General features: G+C 31.6%; 1 long non-coding RNA gene across 1 annotated transcript in view; it reads right to left on the minus strand.

Moving 5' to 3' along the window:
* Window positions 1-3,350: 3,350 nt before the first annotated feature.
* LOC306657979 overlaps window positions 3,351-19,828 on the minus strand; it is a 90,994-nt gene continuing 74,516 nt past the window's right edge. Inside the window, exon 4 of the long non-coding RNA XR_013762936.1 lies at window positions 3,351-3,552. This is a non-coding gene — a long non-coding RNA (uncharacterized lncRNA). The remainder of the gene's footprint in view (window positions 3,553-19,828) is intronic.

Consider the following 19,828-nt stretch of genomic DNA (forward strand, 5'->3'; position numbering starts at 1 on the left):
TAGCTGAATCGGTTTGAAAGGTCTAAAATAAAAGTAGTAGTTAAAATGTTCAATTTGAAAATTTTCCCAAGTCCAAATATGAAGCTTGAAAATTTTCCTTCAGTTAAATTAAAAACATATCTATTCCTGGTCCCTTAAGGACACAATGACAAAATTACATGGAAGTTGATTTCCCACAGTTTGGCAGATTTCTCATTACTGTTTAGATGTCATCACAATGACATTCAAAGTCCAGGTTTCTACCAACATTCTGTTCAGGACACTGGGGTGTCATCCCAGCAGACTGATTTCTATGCCTCTTTTCTTCTGAGGTTTCACCAGAATCACTCTTAACAGTCAGTTCACAGAAACAGACTTTTTGTAGCATGTGCTTCCAAATATTTTCAGCATGTGCCCATTGTCTAGATCAAATGGTTTTCAAATTTCGAGTAGTTGTTACAATAGCACCCCCATTTCTCCATACTAAATTTTCTTTTTTTATTACACTCAGGTTTATATTTAAAAGGTATCTTAGAATGGAAAGATGATGAACAACAGAAATCTGTTTCTTGTAGTTCTGGAGGTTGAAAGTCCAGGATTAAATCTTTACTACTTTCAGATTCTCTTGAGGGCCCACTTTCTGACTCACTTAGGGTACTTCCTTGCTGTTTCCTTACATAGTAGAAAGAAGAAGGCAGCTCTGAGTCCTGTTCTATAAGGTCCCTAATGCCATTTGCAAGGAACCAGCCCTTAAAACCCGGTTCCCTCCCAAAGGCCACCTCCTAATACCATAACATTGGTGATTAGATCTCAATACATGAGTTTGGGTGTCACAAACATTCAGACCATTGTACACATCTATTCATAAAAAGATGGTGAAACAGAAAGCTACAAGACCAAAGTCAGCAAGGTACTTTCAGTGCCTCCAAATGTTTAACTTAGATGGCTGCTCCAGTATTCAACCAAATAAGGTACTAGTCATACATCACTTTGCTTCATGATGACAGAAAATCCAAAGAAGAAAAAAGAGATGTCTGGACCTGAGCCAAGATCTTGACACCTTGGATATATAGATGGAAGAGCTTAAAAAAAGTGTTTTATTGATGCATGCTGACTTTACAAAAATTTCAAGAAACCTACCTTTTAAAACTTGGCCCAGTCTTTATGCTTAAATCATATTAATTTGTGGTTAGGACATTTCCACTATTCTTACTTTAGATGGGAGATGTCTTGCATTGCTTCATTTATAGTAGGGTCAGTTTATAAAGAGTACAAACAGTTGAAAAGAGAGAAGACTTGACTGCCCCTTAAAACCTGTCATCTATTTATTTATTCACATGCACCTAGCTGACATTTGAACTTATTTGTACTTCAAGGTAGACTAGGTTGGATTTGAAAAAATAGCCACCAATGTCAATAAAATTATCTAATTTTAAACTTCATTGAATTTTTAAACATGTGAAAAGTTTTAATCAAAATTATTATAATATTTGGATAACTAATATTTTAATACTATCAATTTCTTTTGAATTCTCATCTTAAATAACCAAACTATTTTTCTTTGTGCAACAGTGTTTTCTTTGTATGTATTAAAGCATTTATCAATTTTATAAAGAATATTAGTGTTGTTATATTTGTTTTCAAATTGAATGAATCATAACAATGCAGAATTTTCATGTTTACAAGTAATTTAAAGTGTTGTTCAGGTATGGTTACAAGTTTTGGTTCAATTGCTTGAGTTTCAAATTTGATTAAATTCCCATCAGATAATTTTATTTGCTTGTGACAATTGAGACTTCTTGCTATAACCAGCAATGTAAGAACAAAGTGCTTATCATTCAACTAAAAATGTATATTGAATATTAGGTCTAACAATTAACTGCTTTTTTAATAATCTAGCTATTATTTTATAAGAATGGTGTGTTTTTCCTATGAAAACTTTTCTAAAAACTTGATATTTTACTATTGTTTTTAAGTCTTTTATAATCTGTGTGTAATGTTATAACTTTAACAAATAATGAATTTATAAATAAACAAAAATATCTTACAAAGAATATAGTATATAAAACTCATTTTTGATATGTATTCGAACTAACTTTCTCATTTATCTTAGATTATTACTTGATGATATTTATTTTACATAATTAGGAATATTGTGGTAACATTGCCTTATCTCTTAGTTGGACATTAATTTTTAATTCACAATTACTCATACTTGCTATTTTGAGGACATGTGGATTAAAATTTGGGTCAGGGAATTTTTCTGCCCTATTTTTGTACATTTTAGAAGTGTCATTACAAAGGACTTACGCAGCTGTATCTGAGTATTATCGCCTCAGAATATGCAGGGGATTTTTTGTTTTGTTTTTTGTTTTGGTACTGGAGATTTAACCCATGGGCATTTAGCCCCTGAGCCACATCATTGTATTTTATTCTGCTGAGGTTGGCTTTATCTCTAGACTCTCCTGCCTCAGCCTCCCAAACTACTGAGATTACAGGCCTGTGCCACCAAGGATTCAGCTTTTTGATAATCACTTCCATACCCATAATTAAGCAATAGCATAAAATTGGGTAACCTAAATCATGCGTCCTTATGCTGTAATACTTTTCACAAAAATTCCTAATTTACTGAGCATTAATTGTTTGACATCTGAGGACTGGGGGTTTGCTGGTTTCTCAGGTTGCCTTCTGAGTTAGTTCGATTGTGAGGGGAAACAGTTACAACTCACACAAGTACACAACCTGAAAATCATTCATGGAAATAAAACACATACAGGTACAGTTAAAAGAAGTCATATCTGGGCTGGGGATATAGCTCAGTTTGTAGAATGCTTGCCTTGCATGCTCAAAGCCCTGGGTTCAATCCCCAGCACCACCAAAAAGGAAGAAGTCGTATCTGTTCTTCTATTAGTAAATATCTAAGAAGTAGATTAGTGGCAAGTTTAATATATATTTGTCCTTACCTATTTCTTGTTTTTGTTTCTAGACACAGAGGTCCCCCCGGTTCCCCTGCTGTGACCAGAGCAATCCACATTGAGTAAACAAAATTGTCATTTAGTCTTCATCTTTAACTTAAAAGGTTTTCAGTGATAGTTACAATTTTTGAAAACTATAGTAAAAGAAATCATATCTAACAGGTCAGGAATGTTCTATTTAGAGTCTTCTTAATTTAATGGAGTTTCTGTAAACATTAACCACAGATCACTAAACTTTAAAAAACTGGATTATAATACATTAAAGAAATATTTCACAATATTAATTTTATTACCAAATATTTTATACTGTTTCAACATTATTACTATGAATCCAGAGTCAAATATGAACTTAGAGCATATAAGTCTGTATAGCAATGAGACTCTCATCTCCTGCAGCCTCAGAGCAGAAAACTGGGTCAAAATATGATTGTGAGAATATTAAGAAGATAAAAAACTGCATTTGAAGATTCAACATATGTTCTCCATAAAAGTAATGGCACTGAAAGTAAAGGAGAGGTAGCTGGAATAGGGAGGCTTCTGTGGCTGCAGTGGAGAATCTTGAATATCAGACCCCTTAGAGATGACTGTCTTGGTTACCCTGCAAGGCAAGAACAAGGGTGGCAACTGATGTTAAGTCAAGGAATGTCTGCAGTTGGTGACAAAAGAGAGAGATGGTAAATATCATTTGCATTCTCAGAACCAAAAGCAGAATTTTCTGTAGCTTGTTCTATGAAATTTCTTAATATACTTTTTTTCGAGAATGTCACCAGAAGTCACCTTGAAAAATCAGTAAGATAAAATGAACTTAATGTAGGCTATGAATATTATTGGATAGTTCAAGGATTCTATCAGTGTTACATTTATTTGCTCTTGATATGTCATTTCTATGTATATCAACCCAATCTCTAATTGCCAGCAACTGTATCTTTGTGTCTTTTCCAGAGATAACATCAGTAGGGTGCAACCAAAGAAATATGTATATATGCATGCATGTCCATGTACACATACATATTGCTATGCATGTATATGTATACAGAATTGGCATTGGCCTGGCTTACACAATTGCAGGATTTGGCTAGGCAACTCTGAAATCCATAGGGCAGGCAGATGTAGAAAGAGAACATGGCAGGTTGGAACACATGAGAGCTCAAAAACTCTTGTTCACAGGCAGAATTTTTTCACTGTCAGGGAAGCCTCAGGCCCATGTGCAAAGCCTTCCAACAGATTGAGTCAGGATTAGTCAGATAATCCAGGATAATCATTCCTTAAGGTCAACTAAGAGTTGTACAAATTTCATCTGCAAAATGCCTTAATATCAGTACCCATGTTAGACTGAATAACTGGGAACTGAAGTCTAATCATGATGAGACATTGAAAAGAGTCATCACACAGGGATTCTCTGGGGGAAATAGGATATGCTGCCTGTATGTGGGTCAAGCTGTGAGAGCTAGGGGGATAACTGTCCCCTCCCAAATAGCCCTCAACCAAGAACGAGTGGGTGTTGAGAAATAAGTGTAAAGAAAAAAGACTTTACAGGCTAAGCAGGATATTTCTACTGAAAATTTCACATTTACAGATTTACATTATCAATTCAATTCAATTGATTAAGTTCTGCCATATTTATTTACATATTTTTCTATCTGTAAAATCAATTAGGGAGGAGAGTAAAATGAGGAGTGCAAAGCAAGAAGTAATTTGATTGACTATAGAAATTGGTTTGGTTTTGTGCTAATAAGTAAGAAATTTCTCTAAGAAACTTGCAAACAACTTCTTGTTTTTTGCTCTTTTAATGTATCTTAATCTATAAAGTGGATTTAATGTCAAAAGCTTAAGTGTACTTTTTCTAAAATATCTTAAAATTGCTGAAGACATTCTTTGCATTATAAAGACATTTTTGTTTCTTTAAATCTAGTCTATGTTTTCTGAAAATTGCTCTCACTCTCAATCTACTGCTTTGGTAAAATGGAATTTATTGCTATGTATAAATTGAAGATTATAGAAAAATTCAAGACATTTTCTTAATTATACTCTCATTATTGTGTCTGCCAAGGTAACACTAAGCCAGTATGACTACAGGTTAGGATATTAAAATGCTGCATGTTCAAGATTATTAAAGTATTTGCAGTAAAATGTAGCAATTTCCATGCATTTACCTCAGTAAATTATGGGTTGTTTAATGGATTGTTTCAGAGTAAGAAATGAAACTATTTCTTGGAGCAATTTAATTTGTTCAATAGATTAGTATTCTTCATGATATTATGTTTAGAAAAAAAAGCATGTAACAAAGTTAGAGAAAAGATTACACAAGCCTCTATCATAGATTGTTAGACTTTTTCCAAGCAACTTTATAGCCTTTGCAATCCAATGCAACTGTTCATATGTCTACATATTTTTATTAGGACAACATCTGCTTTGAGAAAATAATAACCTACATTTGAAAATAATTCAATAGAACACTGTGTCTGAGAGTCTTAAGGACAAGTGTGAAATTGTTTTATCTTCATTTTCAAAGCACTCTGGACAACTGATAGAGACAGGACAGAGAGCATCTGCTGTAGGGGTAACTCACGGGATATATGTCAAATTGTGCTCAGAAATCACTGAGGCACAAAAAGAGAGCTTGTAATCACATTGCATTCAGATTGTTGTTTAAGCCTAGAAACTATGTAATTTAGAACTCAATAACTTTGTTGGATGTTTTAGAATTTTTAATTAACAGATTATTCTATTAAATCATATATTTCTCTCCAGCTGACTAAAATGGATTTCCACCTGGGCTCCATTTCCATATGTTAAGCAATTCCTAACTAAATAAGCAACACACTGATGTATTAATTCTGATATTATAAGCAGGCTGCCATACCAAGGACAGGAAAATAAAAGTCCTCTCAGTATATTACATTCTCCTTTTAAAAGTTAACAAGTATCCCCAGTCCCCATATTATTAAACTATTTTCAGTGACTAAAATCAGGGATACCTTATTTGGTGATTGATGTTTTCAGTGGCTGGTGCAAATGATTAAAGCACTCTAAAATTACTGATAAATGCAAGCATATTCAAGCATATACTTCAAGGATATGTATATTTTTTAAACCATACCATTGTTATTATTATCTCCTTCTATTAATTAGAATTATTTTTTCACATAAATGTTTGAACATAAAGGCCCATAAACTAGTAGTAGAAATCTAGACTGCTAGATTTAAAAAGATTTTTTTTTTTTAATTATTAGTTTTGCTGTTGACTAAATGTCTGGAAAGCAAAAGAGGTAAATGTAAAAATATTGTAATAAACTTATTAAAAGATAAAGAACAGGTATGATTAGCAATCCCTACAGGAATACAATAAAAATGAATGCCAAGTATCCCAGATTAATGACAGGAAGAAGTATGATCAGGACTTCTTTCTCTCCATTTTTACTTTACCTAGTGCAAGTTGGTCCTTCACTGACATGAAGATACAGTGATGAAAAGAGCCAACATATAATACAATGGCATAAAAAATATTGTAATCTAAAGACATTTCAGAATCAACAGAGTCAAAAAGACATTGTCTGCCTCCTCTCTTGCCCTACCCTAAAATCTGCCTGCCCTATCCTAAAATCTGCCTAACAGAAGAGACTTTGGGGAAAGAAAGTCAATTGCCGTAACTTCACTTTCTGGGGAGGCTCAGTCACTGGTGCACCAGGATGAAAAGTAGAATAAATACAGATGGTCACACAACTATCTTACATCCTGTCTTACATCCTAAGGACTTATTTTTCTGTCCTGAAATCATGTGTTGTTCAAGATTCTTTTCCCTTTCCCCTTCCCCTATGAAGAAGTTGTATAAATTCTTTGGGCCATTTCTTTGGGCCACTTTCTTTGTGAACCCCCACAAACATGTGAATAGACTGTGTTCTTTGTTTTGCTAACCTGCCTTTTGCCAATTCAGTTCACAAGATTCCATCATATAGCCTAAGTGGGTAAAGAAATCATTTTTAACCCACTTGGGTTAGAGGAATAGTTTTTTTGTTTCCTATGTGACAATAACAATGAAATAATTAGAACTCTAGTTTCTGTATAAAACTCAGGCTTCCATTTATTCACCTTTCTTTCTCTTTTATGCTCCTTCAACTTTCCTAATTTAAAAGGTTTAAAAATCAAGGTGGTTGATTTGTCGCTTTTGTTTTATCTGGTTTACACTTTGCTGCTTTCTCTTTATTCTACAATCTGTCATGGCAATGTATAGAATATTATGAATTGGAAATTTTTGCACTTTTGTAAATCTGATATAAATTTGCTTTATATTTATATCAAAATTTGCTTTTTATTTATATCACCTGCAGTGAAATACACTTCTTTGTAGGAGTGTGTTCCACAGATTGCTGAGGCAGCCACCTCCACTGGTGATGGGATGGTGATGGCCTGACGGTGATGAGAACAAAGGACCAAGTCAACGAAGTTCACATGTACACTCCTTTAGGACACATTCTCATCTTGCCGCAAATGTGAAAGACTGGAAAATATTTGATGGAAACTCGAATTTACATTCATAGTTTGTATATACACACCCACGGTGACTTTTCTATATTAGGATCAGAGCTGTAGCAAATGGTTTCTCAAACGCTCTTGAATATTCCCGAATAGACTCAATATATAAAATAGTATCCTATCCTATGCTTCATGGTTTCTTCAATGAGCCTATGCTTTCTTAAGTATTCTGAAGCATTAACACAAGTACTGTGAGAAATATACCTTCATATTTACATTACAAATATTTCATATTCATTTTAAAAATAATATTTTCACTTTTGGCTAATTAATCTATACTTGCAATGTACCTGCAAGAATCATTTCCAGGTATTGATGCTACAATTCAGAAGAGGATAACATAAAATTAGTTCAAATTTCCCTTGCAAATGAATGCCCCATTTATTCTGATTAAATAAAAATAGAACTTGTTGCTTATTGCTGAAAGATACTCTCTATGGTTTTTGGAACTTTCTTTGTGGCCAGGTGTAAAAGTAATTAGTCAGTCTATTTTGAGGGAAAATCCCCTTTTTAAAATTGACAAAATGTATATGAAGGTCCTGGCAAATGTCTGACTTATTCCAATTGCAGCATGTGTTATTTTTTTAGACAAATCTGTTCAAGTTCAAATTAAATTTTTCTTAGAGTTTTCAGAAATTACCTAAATGACAATAAATTGTTGTTTTTAATTTTCCATGAATCTATAAAAGTAAATGGTTATATTACTACCTAATATATTAAGTGTTTAAGAGTCTGTTGATATATTAAGTAGTATTAAGAAAAATCCTATCATTTGAAAATAAACAATAAAACAAAGTTCAAATTTTGATGCAAACATCCTTAACTATCTAATAAATATAAATAGGGAAAAATATTACTTGTGTGAAAAATGAGTCAAACAGTTAACACATTTGAATAGCCTTTCTATTTTGTAGATTGGTATATCAAAGTCACTTGGAAGATCTCCTTTAAAATGTTGTCCAGGGTTGGAGAGTGGTACAGGGGAATGGTTCCCAGGTTTTCATGGGCACAAGACACATACATGAGGTGGTTAAAACATAGATCCATTAGCAGAAACTGTGATGCAAGTCCACTCCAGAGGCCCACAAATTGGCGTTTCTAACCAGTTCCCAAGGGATGCTGAGGTTACTGGTCTGGAGTCAACCATTAGAGAATTCCTGGTGTTGTAAAAATAAAACGTTCACAGATGTTTCTCATTTAATTTACACTCCAACAGATGATGTTAACTTACATTTACAGAAAACAATGAAGAATGAGACAGTTATATCTATCTATCTACCTACCTATCTATCTATTTTGTTCTATGTTCAGTTTGAAGTAATACAACCCAGGAACCTTTGACCATTCTTATTATGTACTGAAGTATTTGAAGAGGTATGAGTATAGTTAGCTTATAATATAATTTCTCTTGCATATGCTTGGACTTCACACTTGTTATAAAAATATTACTGAATGACTTTATAATGGTCAAGTTGATTTTGAAATGTGAAATGTCATATTTCATTTACATGTTTTCTATTTGCAATAGAAAGGTGACAATATCCACCTGATAATGACTCTGTCATAGCAATGATCATATTGACAAGTTTTCAGCAAAGACAATGAGCTGATTATATTAAAGAAATTATTGTATAAGAAAAAACACATTTGCATGTTTAATTGATCTTGACTATATGAAACTCAAAGAAAACTAGTTTATTACAGTTAAAATTTTATAAATATTTAAATCATAAAAACACTGAATTTTAACCTTTCTTAGTAATCAGATATCTATAATCACTGTGCTTTCCCTTAAGTGAATATTTATGAACAAACTTAAGAACCAACTAAAAACTTTTGATGTTATAAACATATAACAAGATTACAAGCTGCTTTCCATCTTTTCTTGTTATTATTCTGGAATCATTAAATGGGGCTTCTTACTAGTCACCATATAGGATTTAAAATAGGTTATCAACATGCTGATAGATATATTTTTCCCCTGTAGCAACAGAATTTTCTATTTATTAATAGTACAAAATAGTAATTCAATGCGCAGTTTTGTGCTTTGGACATGTGTTCATGAATCACTAGATTAAGCAGGAAAATAATATTCTTCAGCAAAAAATGAATTTTTAAATGTCATCAAAATTATAAAATTTTTAATGCCAAAATATCTCCGATTTAAAATATGTGGTCCTTTTCTAAAAGTTATTTTTTATTTCACTTCATTTATTTTGTGTTTGTGTTTGTTTATTGTTATTATTGAAGTAGATGTCCCATATTTAAACACTTGCCCTTGCTCTTGCCATCTGACACTTTATGCAATGTGAATAATTGTATCCATATTTATAATCTATTTTAGCAACAGTCATCCTCCAAATCATGTATTTATTTTTCCCAAACTAGAAGGTATCAAGCTCTTCAGAATCTGCAGATACAAACAAGTTGAAATAGTTTCAGCCATTGAAAAGGCTTAAAACCTGTTTCAAAAATGTTACTCTTGGTGTGATATAAACTGCCAAAATGTAAATTCATTTTGTTTAATATGTTATCTACTTAACAGATGGCATTCATGTGAGGCATCCAAGAGAACATATATGAGCATTAAGTGTGTATATCTGGATGAAACTTCAGGCCAAGAATTCTGAGGTTTTCTTTTTGAGTATCCTTACCTCATTGTCAGTGAATTTTTCAAATTAGGAGTGATAACAAAATGAACAACATTCTTCAAAATAAGCAACATAGTATGGAAACTTTGTAACTGATCTCATATTTTTATGAACCTACTTTTTATTTAAAAAGACATTTTAACACCTTAATAAAAAAATTTAATAATGAATTTTTTTTCATAAAAAAACCCAAATGATTATATTAAGATAGAAATTGAGTAACAGCTCATATGTGTCATATTGGAGATATAGGACAAATTTAAAAAAACATATAATAATGCTGGATTTTTGTTGCTTATACATGATGTTTGTAAATGATTTTTTTTTCATGAAGACAACAGCGAACACACATTATGTAGATTTCTTAATGGAAATACATATAACTTTATTGAACCTTTTCAAACTAGCTTGAAAGTGGAACTTCTCAACTATTCTGTTTAATAAATGAGAGAATCAGAGACCTAACTACTAAGAAAATTTCTCAAAATCTTTTGCAAATTAGTGTAATCCAAAGGCTAACACCTGAAAAAGACTTCTAAAGTAATAGATATTCCACTGTTGTTTGGATTAATAAAATGTCTTTCGTGGACCTATACTTTCAAGGTTTCTAAAAACAGCACAAAAGTGATTCATTTTCAAATGAAGAAAGTAAATACAAAGTACAAGTTAGGAGACACAAGTTCTCAATGGATTAAGAGTGAAGGTCATAGATCTAGAATGCCTTGGATCATATTCAACTTCTGTCATATGGTAACTTCGTAATTTTGGCAAGTTGTTTATATGCTCTTTCATTTCCTTATCTATTCAACTTTTGATGCAGTTGCTTCATAAAGTTATCAAAGCATTAGATGAATGTATGCATTAAGAGCATATATGGCAGTGCTTGAAATGAATGAATATTCAATACATACTGTTTATTATCACTCACCATTGGGTAAATTAAAAACCATTATTCCTATTCCATAGATTTGAGGTTAAATTTACCCATGGACAAACAAGTAATAATTGCCACAGCAATTATTTGAACTATGAAATACATGAAAAAGTCATACTATACTACCTGCAATGTCAGTTACAAATTGTACTTCTTCCAGGCCCCCTTAGATTGTTTGCAACACATGAAGTACTAATTAACAAGTCATTCTTAGTGTTTACCTAGCTCATTCCAGATTGTGATGGATGCATGGAATAAAGTTCAGAAGCTACACAAAAATACTTGTGAAATCATACTGCTTTTTTTTTTTTCCTGTTGTAAAGTTCATTTAGTTGTCTACTTAATGCCCCGATTAACATAAAGTTGATAATCTAACATGCAAGTATAAAGATGCAGAAAACTATTCAAAAAGACTGTGAGAATTAATCACCCTCTATGCTTTCACAACCACAAATTTAGAACAATTAGGGCTGTTAAAGATTTGTATTCCTTAATAGGTATTTCTACAACTATATAGAATGTTGTAGAAATGTATAAAGTTACAAAAAATTCTGGTTAAATAAGTGTATGACTCAATTTATATAAAGTATACTCCTGAACTCATATTAAAAGCTACAAGACATGCTTTAGTAAAAATATATTTTAGAGATTAACTTAATTAATGTAATTGCAAAATCTAGAAAAACTTCAGTGCAATTTTATCTTTATTGGAAAAATTTTGGTGCCACTTTCCTATCAAGAACTGAATGGACAAAGAAATTCATTATAACTATCTGCAGTAATGAAAATAAATGTACTAAAACAAAATGTATCACTATGAATGTCTTACAAAGAGAATATTGAATAAAGAAACTAATTTTATTACTGCTAAAAGTTTTAAAATACCAAATGTACTACATATTTTATGGATACATAAAGGTAAAAGTTACAAATACAATGATATATTTACAAATAATATATAACAAACTTCAAAGTACTGGTTTTTGGGGATTTGTTTTGATTTTTGTTTTGCAGTACTGGGGATTGAACCCAAGAATGATATGCCACTGAGTTACATCCCTATCCCTTTTTATTTTTTTAATTTTAATTTTTAAAGTTTATTTATTATTTTTAATTTTTTATTTAGTTTTTTAGTTTTTTTGAGGCAGCATATTACTAAATTGGCCAGGGTGGATTTGAACTTGAGAGCCTTCTGCCTGAGGCTCATGATTGGCTGGAATTACAGGTGTGCAACACCACACCTAGCTTAAAACTGGTAAATTTTGAGAAAGGTAAATGAAATAGGATATAGGATGAATAACTTGGAAAATGAATTGTTAGTAAGGTTATATTCTTTAACGCAAACTTATATGAATCTAACATGATAAAATGTAAATATGGATCACATCTAAATGTTTCACAAACGTATATAGCATTGCCTTGTTTCCAATACTTCAGCATTTTTATTACTTCAAATACAATGCAAAAAAAAATATTATTTGCAATCTAGGTAACGCTTATCTCACTAAAATATTTCAATGAATATAGTGGATGCTATTTTGTTTCAGCAATTTTTTTTGAAACTTGCCTATAAAGTTTCCTCCTAAACTTTCCCTGATTTTTCTCTGAAAAATGTAAGAAGAATTTTGTATGAATCCTCTGAAGAACTGTATTTTCTTAGGTAGCCAGAATTCCTTTTAGTTTGAATTCCCCAGATAATTTCCCCTGCATTTGATTTTGTGTTTCCTGTGTACCAGTCATTTTTATAGCACCAGTATTCATTATGTTGATCCCTGACCATGTTATAGCAGTTTTTTTTTTTTTTATTATTAAAAAGCAGTTTGTATTGGTATGCAGGCAAACAACAGAAAAAAAAAAAAAAAATCCCTTGAGCATTTCTCTGTATTCCCTTACAGCACAAGAAAATAAAAATTTTGACTTTTTAATAAATGCTTTTATTAGAATCATGTGGAAGAAGGATTAGATTGTTTTCTTAACTCTAAAGGGCAAAATTAGGGCCAATGGCTATAACTTCCAGCAAAACATATTTTTGTTCATTATAAGCAAAACTTTTTGCAATTTTATAACTAAAGATTATAATTGCATTAAAAGTTTCTTTTATTTAGAAAGAGATGGAATGATAGCACCCTCCTCCCTCACTCTACCTCCCACCCCACACACACACATACACTCAAAGACACATTCCTCAGATGCCCTAGAAGTTACATATATTATGGTGGGAACGTGGAACAATAGTGTATAAAATACCTCTAAATATACTATCTACTCTGTGGATGCAAATATTATATTAGCTACCAGTGCAATAGTTAATTTGCAAAAATGGAAGGGGAAATCTACTAATAAATAAGGACTTTGCCACATGCTTTCATGAATTAATTTTAAAATATCATTTCTGCATATGATATTTTTCAATTATGTGGTTTCTACCTTATATATCATTAATATCTCTGGTTGTGAAAAAATTACCAATGTTATCTTTTATAGTAATTGGTAGTCTACTACTTAAATTGATTAATATTCTGAATATTAATCTCCATTAACCAATTTTATTTTGTAGTTTATTATTTTTATGTTTTATTTGTCATTTATATATATAACAGTAGGGTGTATTTTAACATATTATGTATACATGGAGCATAACTTCCCATTCTACTGGTTGTACATGATGTGGAGTTTCACTGTCATGTATACATACATGAACATAGTAAAGTTATGTTCAATGCATTCTAAAGTCTTTCCTTTTCCCATCCGTCCTTCCTTTCCTTCCTTTCCCCTTTGACTAATTCAATGAACTTTTATTCTCTCCCTTTTCCCTTTATTAAGTGTTTGCAACCACATATCAGAGAGAACATTTGCCCTTTGGTTTTTTGGGATTGGCTTATTTCTCTTAGGATGATAGTCTTCAGTTTCATCCTTTAACCAATTTTATATCAAATTGCTGATAACAACTTGGAAGGAAAAGTATCATGGAGTTTCTTTTCTTCCTCCTCTTCCATATCATTTGGCAGCCCACATTTATCTTGAATAAGCCTTAATATCGTCTTAGAATGTGTTCATTTCTAATCCACTTTTGCATATTGACTAGTATATCAAATAGTATTATTACTTGTGAGCATTCAGATGTATAAACACATATGTAAAGAGACCTCTCCTTTTCAGACACAAGGTTTTGATGTTTTCTTTAAAAATATTGTATTCAAGATACTACACAATTTTTAATTCCTCACAATTTGTATTCCTTTTCTTCCCATTAAAAATTAATTAGTAAAATTTACTGTGTAAGAATCTAGCATAAAAACAGCCAAAGAGAGTAGGCTTGCATTATTACCACTAGAGAAATTTATCTTATGGAAATTATTACTCTATTAAATTTATATAGTTGACTGTGTATCTCAATATTAAGATATACTTTTTTGCTTGATTTCTAATGACTCAGAGTCACAGTACAATGAAATTCCATAAGCAAATCTTTTAGTAATTTTTCTAATGCCTTTGGAATTAAACATCCCTCCCTGACCCAAAGCTCATAATCTTCTCTAGTTCATCCAAGTCTTATATATATGCATTTCTCATTTAACACAGAGTTTAACAACAACCTTACAAGTTCTTGGTTCTTTATCATCAAGCATCTTTCAGATTCAAAAGTCACTAATAATACAATTTCATATATATCCATGCTAGGGTTGCTTTTAAAAATGAACCTTCATCTAAGATCCTTTCCAAATGTGTTTCTCCCTGAATCTCCCAAGAAGCTTCTTTTTTACCCTATATATTGAAGTGCTGGAAGTTCCTATGTATCTCAATAATTTACTTCCTTGACTAAACCTGGACCCCTAGGTCCCAGTTTTTATTATATCCTGCAGAGTTTTCATGATACTGAGTCTGACTTCTAACTCATCCGTTTTGAGCCTTTAGTCTCATCAACACAGGTTTTAGAACTAATACCCTCTTGGTCTATGGATCTCTCCTTTCTCTTTACCTTAGGATATCTCTCTTCCTAGCACATATCTTCAGTGTCACCTCACATAGTGTGAAATATATGCTTGTGTCATGAATTATGTGGGTAGAGTGTCATGGTATAAAAATATCAGTTTCTGTCTGTACAGTGTTCCTTTGTGTGGATGATTGCAGAGAAACAATATAGTTCAAGTGACATATTCCCTAAGCTAAAATAATTTAAACATGCTTTATTTATATGTGAATGCATGTTACATGCAAACATGTTACCTGTTTATTTGCACCTACTGGCTGAAACATGGTACAAACCTTACTGTTATTTGTATAAATTCATTATTCTGTTAGCCTTTCACTCCTGTAGGCCACGAAGAAAAATTTTCCTTAGACCACAACAGCAATAATACTCTAAAACTGTAAATGGTGATTTGTAATATACCTCACAAAAGTTTAATAATCCTAAATTATTTTCTAATGTTTGTGTTTTTCAAATATTTGCGTAAATTTGTCCATATAACATAAACACTGAACCTTTAGGAGGGTGTTTCTCTCTTCTGAATTGAAAATATATAAGTTAACCTCACATAAAATTTGATTTTCATAATATTTTTGTATACCAGTTAACCTTCATTACACATAAATGCAGACATTAGAAGACACCTTTATTAATTGCCTCAATTTTAAAAAGCAAATTCTTTCGATTTTTGTCACCAATTTAAAAACAACATTCTTATAATCTATTATGTGATGTTTTAAAGGTGTTCATCGTAGTAAGCAATCACTTTACTACTATTGTCCATATGAATTATATACATGCCCTATTTGGGGAAAATAGTGTCTTTTAATTGCCATAATTTCAGAAGATAGAATATGAATGTTTATGATGATAGTAATGATGATAATTTCAGTAATAATTTTCAAGGTCATTAATGATTTCCTTAAACACTGAAGTATTTACATCCAGTTTCACAGCCATGAAATTAAAGTGAAGCACAGAGTGAAAAAAAATCTATAAAACCTTAAATACTGTAATTGATAAAAATGGAGACAGATTGATTAGAAATATTCATTGCCTTTGTTTTAAAAATAGCTTTACTGAAAATTTACTTGCTATTCATTTTTAACAAATTACTGTAACTTTAGAAAGCATATATCGTTATATCTTCTGCTTATTCAAGTACCAATAATTTGTTTTATGACTTATATCCAAGAAGAAAAAAAGGCACTCACATGGAAAGCTCTACATTACTGCAGAAATGTGATTTTGGAAATGGAAATGATAAATGTATGGTCTAAATTAAGCAATTTAATCTTTCTGAGCTTCACCCCCTAATTTTTAATCATCACAGTTTACTAATTTAAAAAAAAAATCAGGTTTAATAGTAAGCAAACCAGCAGAATATAAAAGTTTGAAAGAAAAAAATACCCCCAAACTTTTGTTCAATGATAACTACTTTAAAAATGTTTTTTTCTATATATTTTTCTAAGACTACTCACATTTTCCAGGCAAATCATGTAACTTTAAAAATATTGTTTCGTAAATACTCTTGAAAACATTGCTGACATCATAAAGCATAACTCAAATTTGGTAACAAATGTATAGTTTAGTATATGCAGTATGTAGTAATTACTTCATATCCCTTGCATTAACTTCATATTTCTAATTTATCTTTGTTTTAAATAATACATTAGTGAAAATTGTGTACCCACATTTTGTTCACTTTGTTTACCTTTGTGTACATTGATGTTCCAAAGATAAGTTCCTGGATTTTTTAAATGATGGATGAGAAATATTTTTAGGTGTTTTCCATACTTTTTTAATTTTCTTTTTATTTCTCACTCCCAATGCTAATCTTTCTTCCTTTATCCCTTCCTCTTTTTGCTTCCTTTCTTCCTTTCCTCCTTTCTTTTCTTCTCTTGTTGACTCTATCACTCTCTCCTTATTTCTTCAATTCTATCATTTTTATTCTTTCATATACAAATACATAGCAAGTACTTCTCAGGTACTGGTATCATGATAGATGGCATAAATACAAAATTAAAATGCACTCACTTTTAAGATCTTTTCTAAGGAGACAGATAAGTGATTAATAAAATACAATGCATGCTATAGATGCTATGTAAGCATATTAGAAATGCTAATAACTCAGCTATGGAGAGGAGAACAGGAGAAATAGAAAATGTGTCTGTAATGAGACTGAAGAGTTACTCTGAAAACATTAAAAACCAAGGAAAGGTACCCTAGATTGGGGAACATCATGTGCAAAGTCATCAAGGAAGAGGCCAAATATAGTTCTTAGATTTAATTTTAGGAATTGATTGATGTTTGCATATTTAGTTTTCAAGATCCCTATATAACTAATGGCTAATGTACTAGAAAGAAGAGGTAGTGTTTCTATCATCATAGAAAGTCCTTCTGGAAAAAAGTTTGTCCTAAAGTTTGTCATTGAAAATTCTTTGTAATTTCAACTACCTACTATGTCTCAATGTATTCATACTCTATTATCTAGTGATCTTTCTATTTCATTGGGACCTATTATACATTAATCTGCTCTACTATTTTACGATACCTCACTTCCCTCATGATCTATTTTTTTTTTTTTTTTTTGGATCTAAGTACTATAGACAACTATAATCCCATCCTGTATGCACTAAACTTCCTCTTATCCACTTATTTCTTGTGGCTCTTTCATTATGGCTCATAATTATACTTTATTTCTTCAGTGTAGTTACTTTCTTATTGTCCTGGATAAGTATTTTATGTTTTCTAAATACCTCTGCTTACCTTACTTTATTATTTTAAATAAAATAAAGACTTATTTTACTCTGAAAAGTTTTTAAAACTTGCAAAGTTATTTTTCAAATGCTTCTCTAGTATTTAATAACCTACCTGCCTCTAAATTGTTTCCTTTTCTATTACTTTGGATAAATTTTGTTTATACACAACTTAATATTAGACTTTCTGCATGGTTATGAGATCTGATTCTGGAAAAAGCTTGGGCAAATTTATTCTCACTTCTCTCTGAAACATCAACTTTCCCTCCTAATCAGAACTTTCACATCATTATATAGGAAACTGTGATACTTTAGAAAAAGATTAAAATTCACTTAATCCCATCTTCTCTAATAACTACCACAATATTTTTCAATTCAGTTTGTAGAAAATCTCTCAAAAGAATTTTCTGCACTTGTTTTCAGTTATTCTTCCATTTTGTCCTACGTTTACTATAAATAGGTATTGATGCAATCAATGCTGTGAAACTGTTCATGTTATCATCATCAAAAACCTACATGCTTATAAATTCAAGTCAATTATCAGTGTTCTAATAAGTAAATCCCATTAACAGATTTTACACAATTTGACACAATTGATCAGCCTCCCCTCACTCACTCACTCAGAAACTTTTATAGAATTTGACACAATTGATTAGCCTCCTCTCAATCACTCACTTAGAAACTAGAAACTTTTACAGAATTTGACACAATTGATCAGCCTCCTCTCAATCACTCACTCAGAAACTTTCTTTGCCTTTAACAAAAATAAAAAGTCACACTTGTACATTGTTGGTGGAGCTACAAATTGGTGTGGTCACTCTCGAAAGCAATATGGAGATTCCTAAGAAAACTTGAAATGGAACCATCTTTTGACCCAGTTATCCCACTCTTCCATTTATACCTGAAGGATTTAAAAATCAGCATAACACAGTAACACAGCCACATCAATATTTATAGCAGCTCAATTCAGAATAGCTAGATTGTGGAACCAACCTAGATGCCCTTAAATGGATGAATGAATAAAGAAACTGTGGTATATATACACAATGGAATATTATTCAGCCATAAATAAAAATAAAATTATGGCATTTGCAGGTAAATGAATGGAATTGGAGAATATCATGCTAAGTGAAATAAGTCATTCTCAGAAAAACAAAAGTTGAATGTTTTCCCTGATAAGTGGATGATGATACATAATGGAAATGAGGGTTGGTGGGTGAGAGAATGGAGGAACTTTGGATTACATACAGGAAAATGAGAGGGGGAGGCGGCAGCAGTGTGAAAGATGGAATGAAACAGACATCATTACCTTATGTACATGTATGATCACATAAATGGTATGAAGCTAATTCATGTACAACCATAGAAATGAAAAGTTGTACTCCATTTGTGTACAATGAATTAAAATGCAGTCTGTAAAAATAATATTAAATAAAAAGTAAATAAAAATAAAGCTTTAATTGTCTTCTCTTTTTCATAACTGTTCCTCAATCTTTTTTGCTTCTTATTCTTCATCTCTTAAACATTTAAGCTCTGTAATATTTTCCCAATAACTCATTATACCTCTTCTCTTTCCCCCTCCTGACTTTTCTAAAGATCTCATTCAGTTTTGTGGATTTAAATAGCATCTTTACACTGATGGCTTCCGGATCTATATTTCTAGCAAAGAACCATCCAACTTTCCATTTCACATGTCCACTTGAATGTCTCGTTGCTGTCTTGATGTAGATATCAAAAGCTGAGCACCTTCCTCCCCCCTAAAATCTGCTCTTTCCTTGAACTCTTAGCTCTCAGTCTCTATTCTCCTCTTCCCTTATTGTTTTCCAGCAGACCAGCTTCTTTTCTCCTTTAATATTACCATTGTGATTTTGCCCTGGTATGGAATTCTGGAATACCCTTTTTGTGGACTTACTGTCCTCTTATTTTCTCACCTATTTATTCATCTCTACTCAAATGAGGTCTTTCTCAATGACAAGCCCTCCCTGATGTTCCTAGGCATTTTTTTTTCTATACTATTTAACAACATA

The sequence above is a fragment of the Sciurus vulgaris genome, assembly GCF_902686455.1.
Source record: "Sciurus vulgaris genome assembly, chromosome: 3".
Classification (NCBI taxonomy): Eukaryota; Metazoa; Chordata; class Mammalia; order Rodentia; family Sciuridae; genus Sciurus; species Sciurus vulgaris.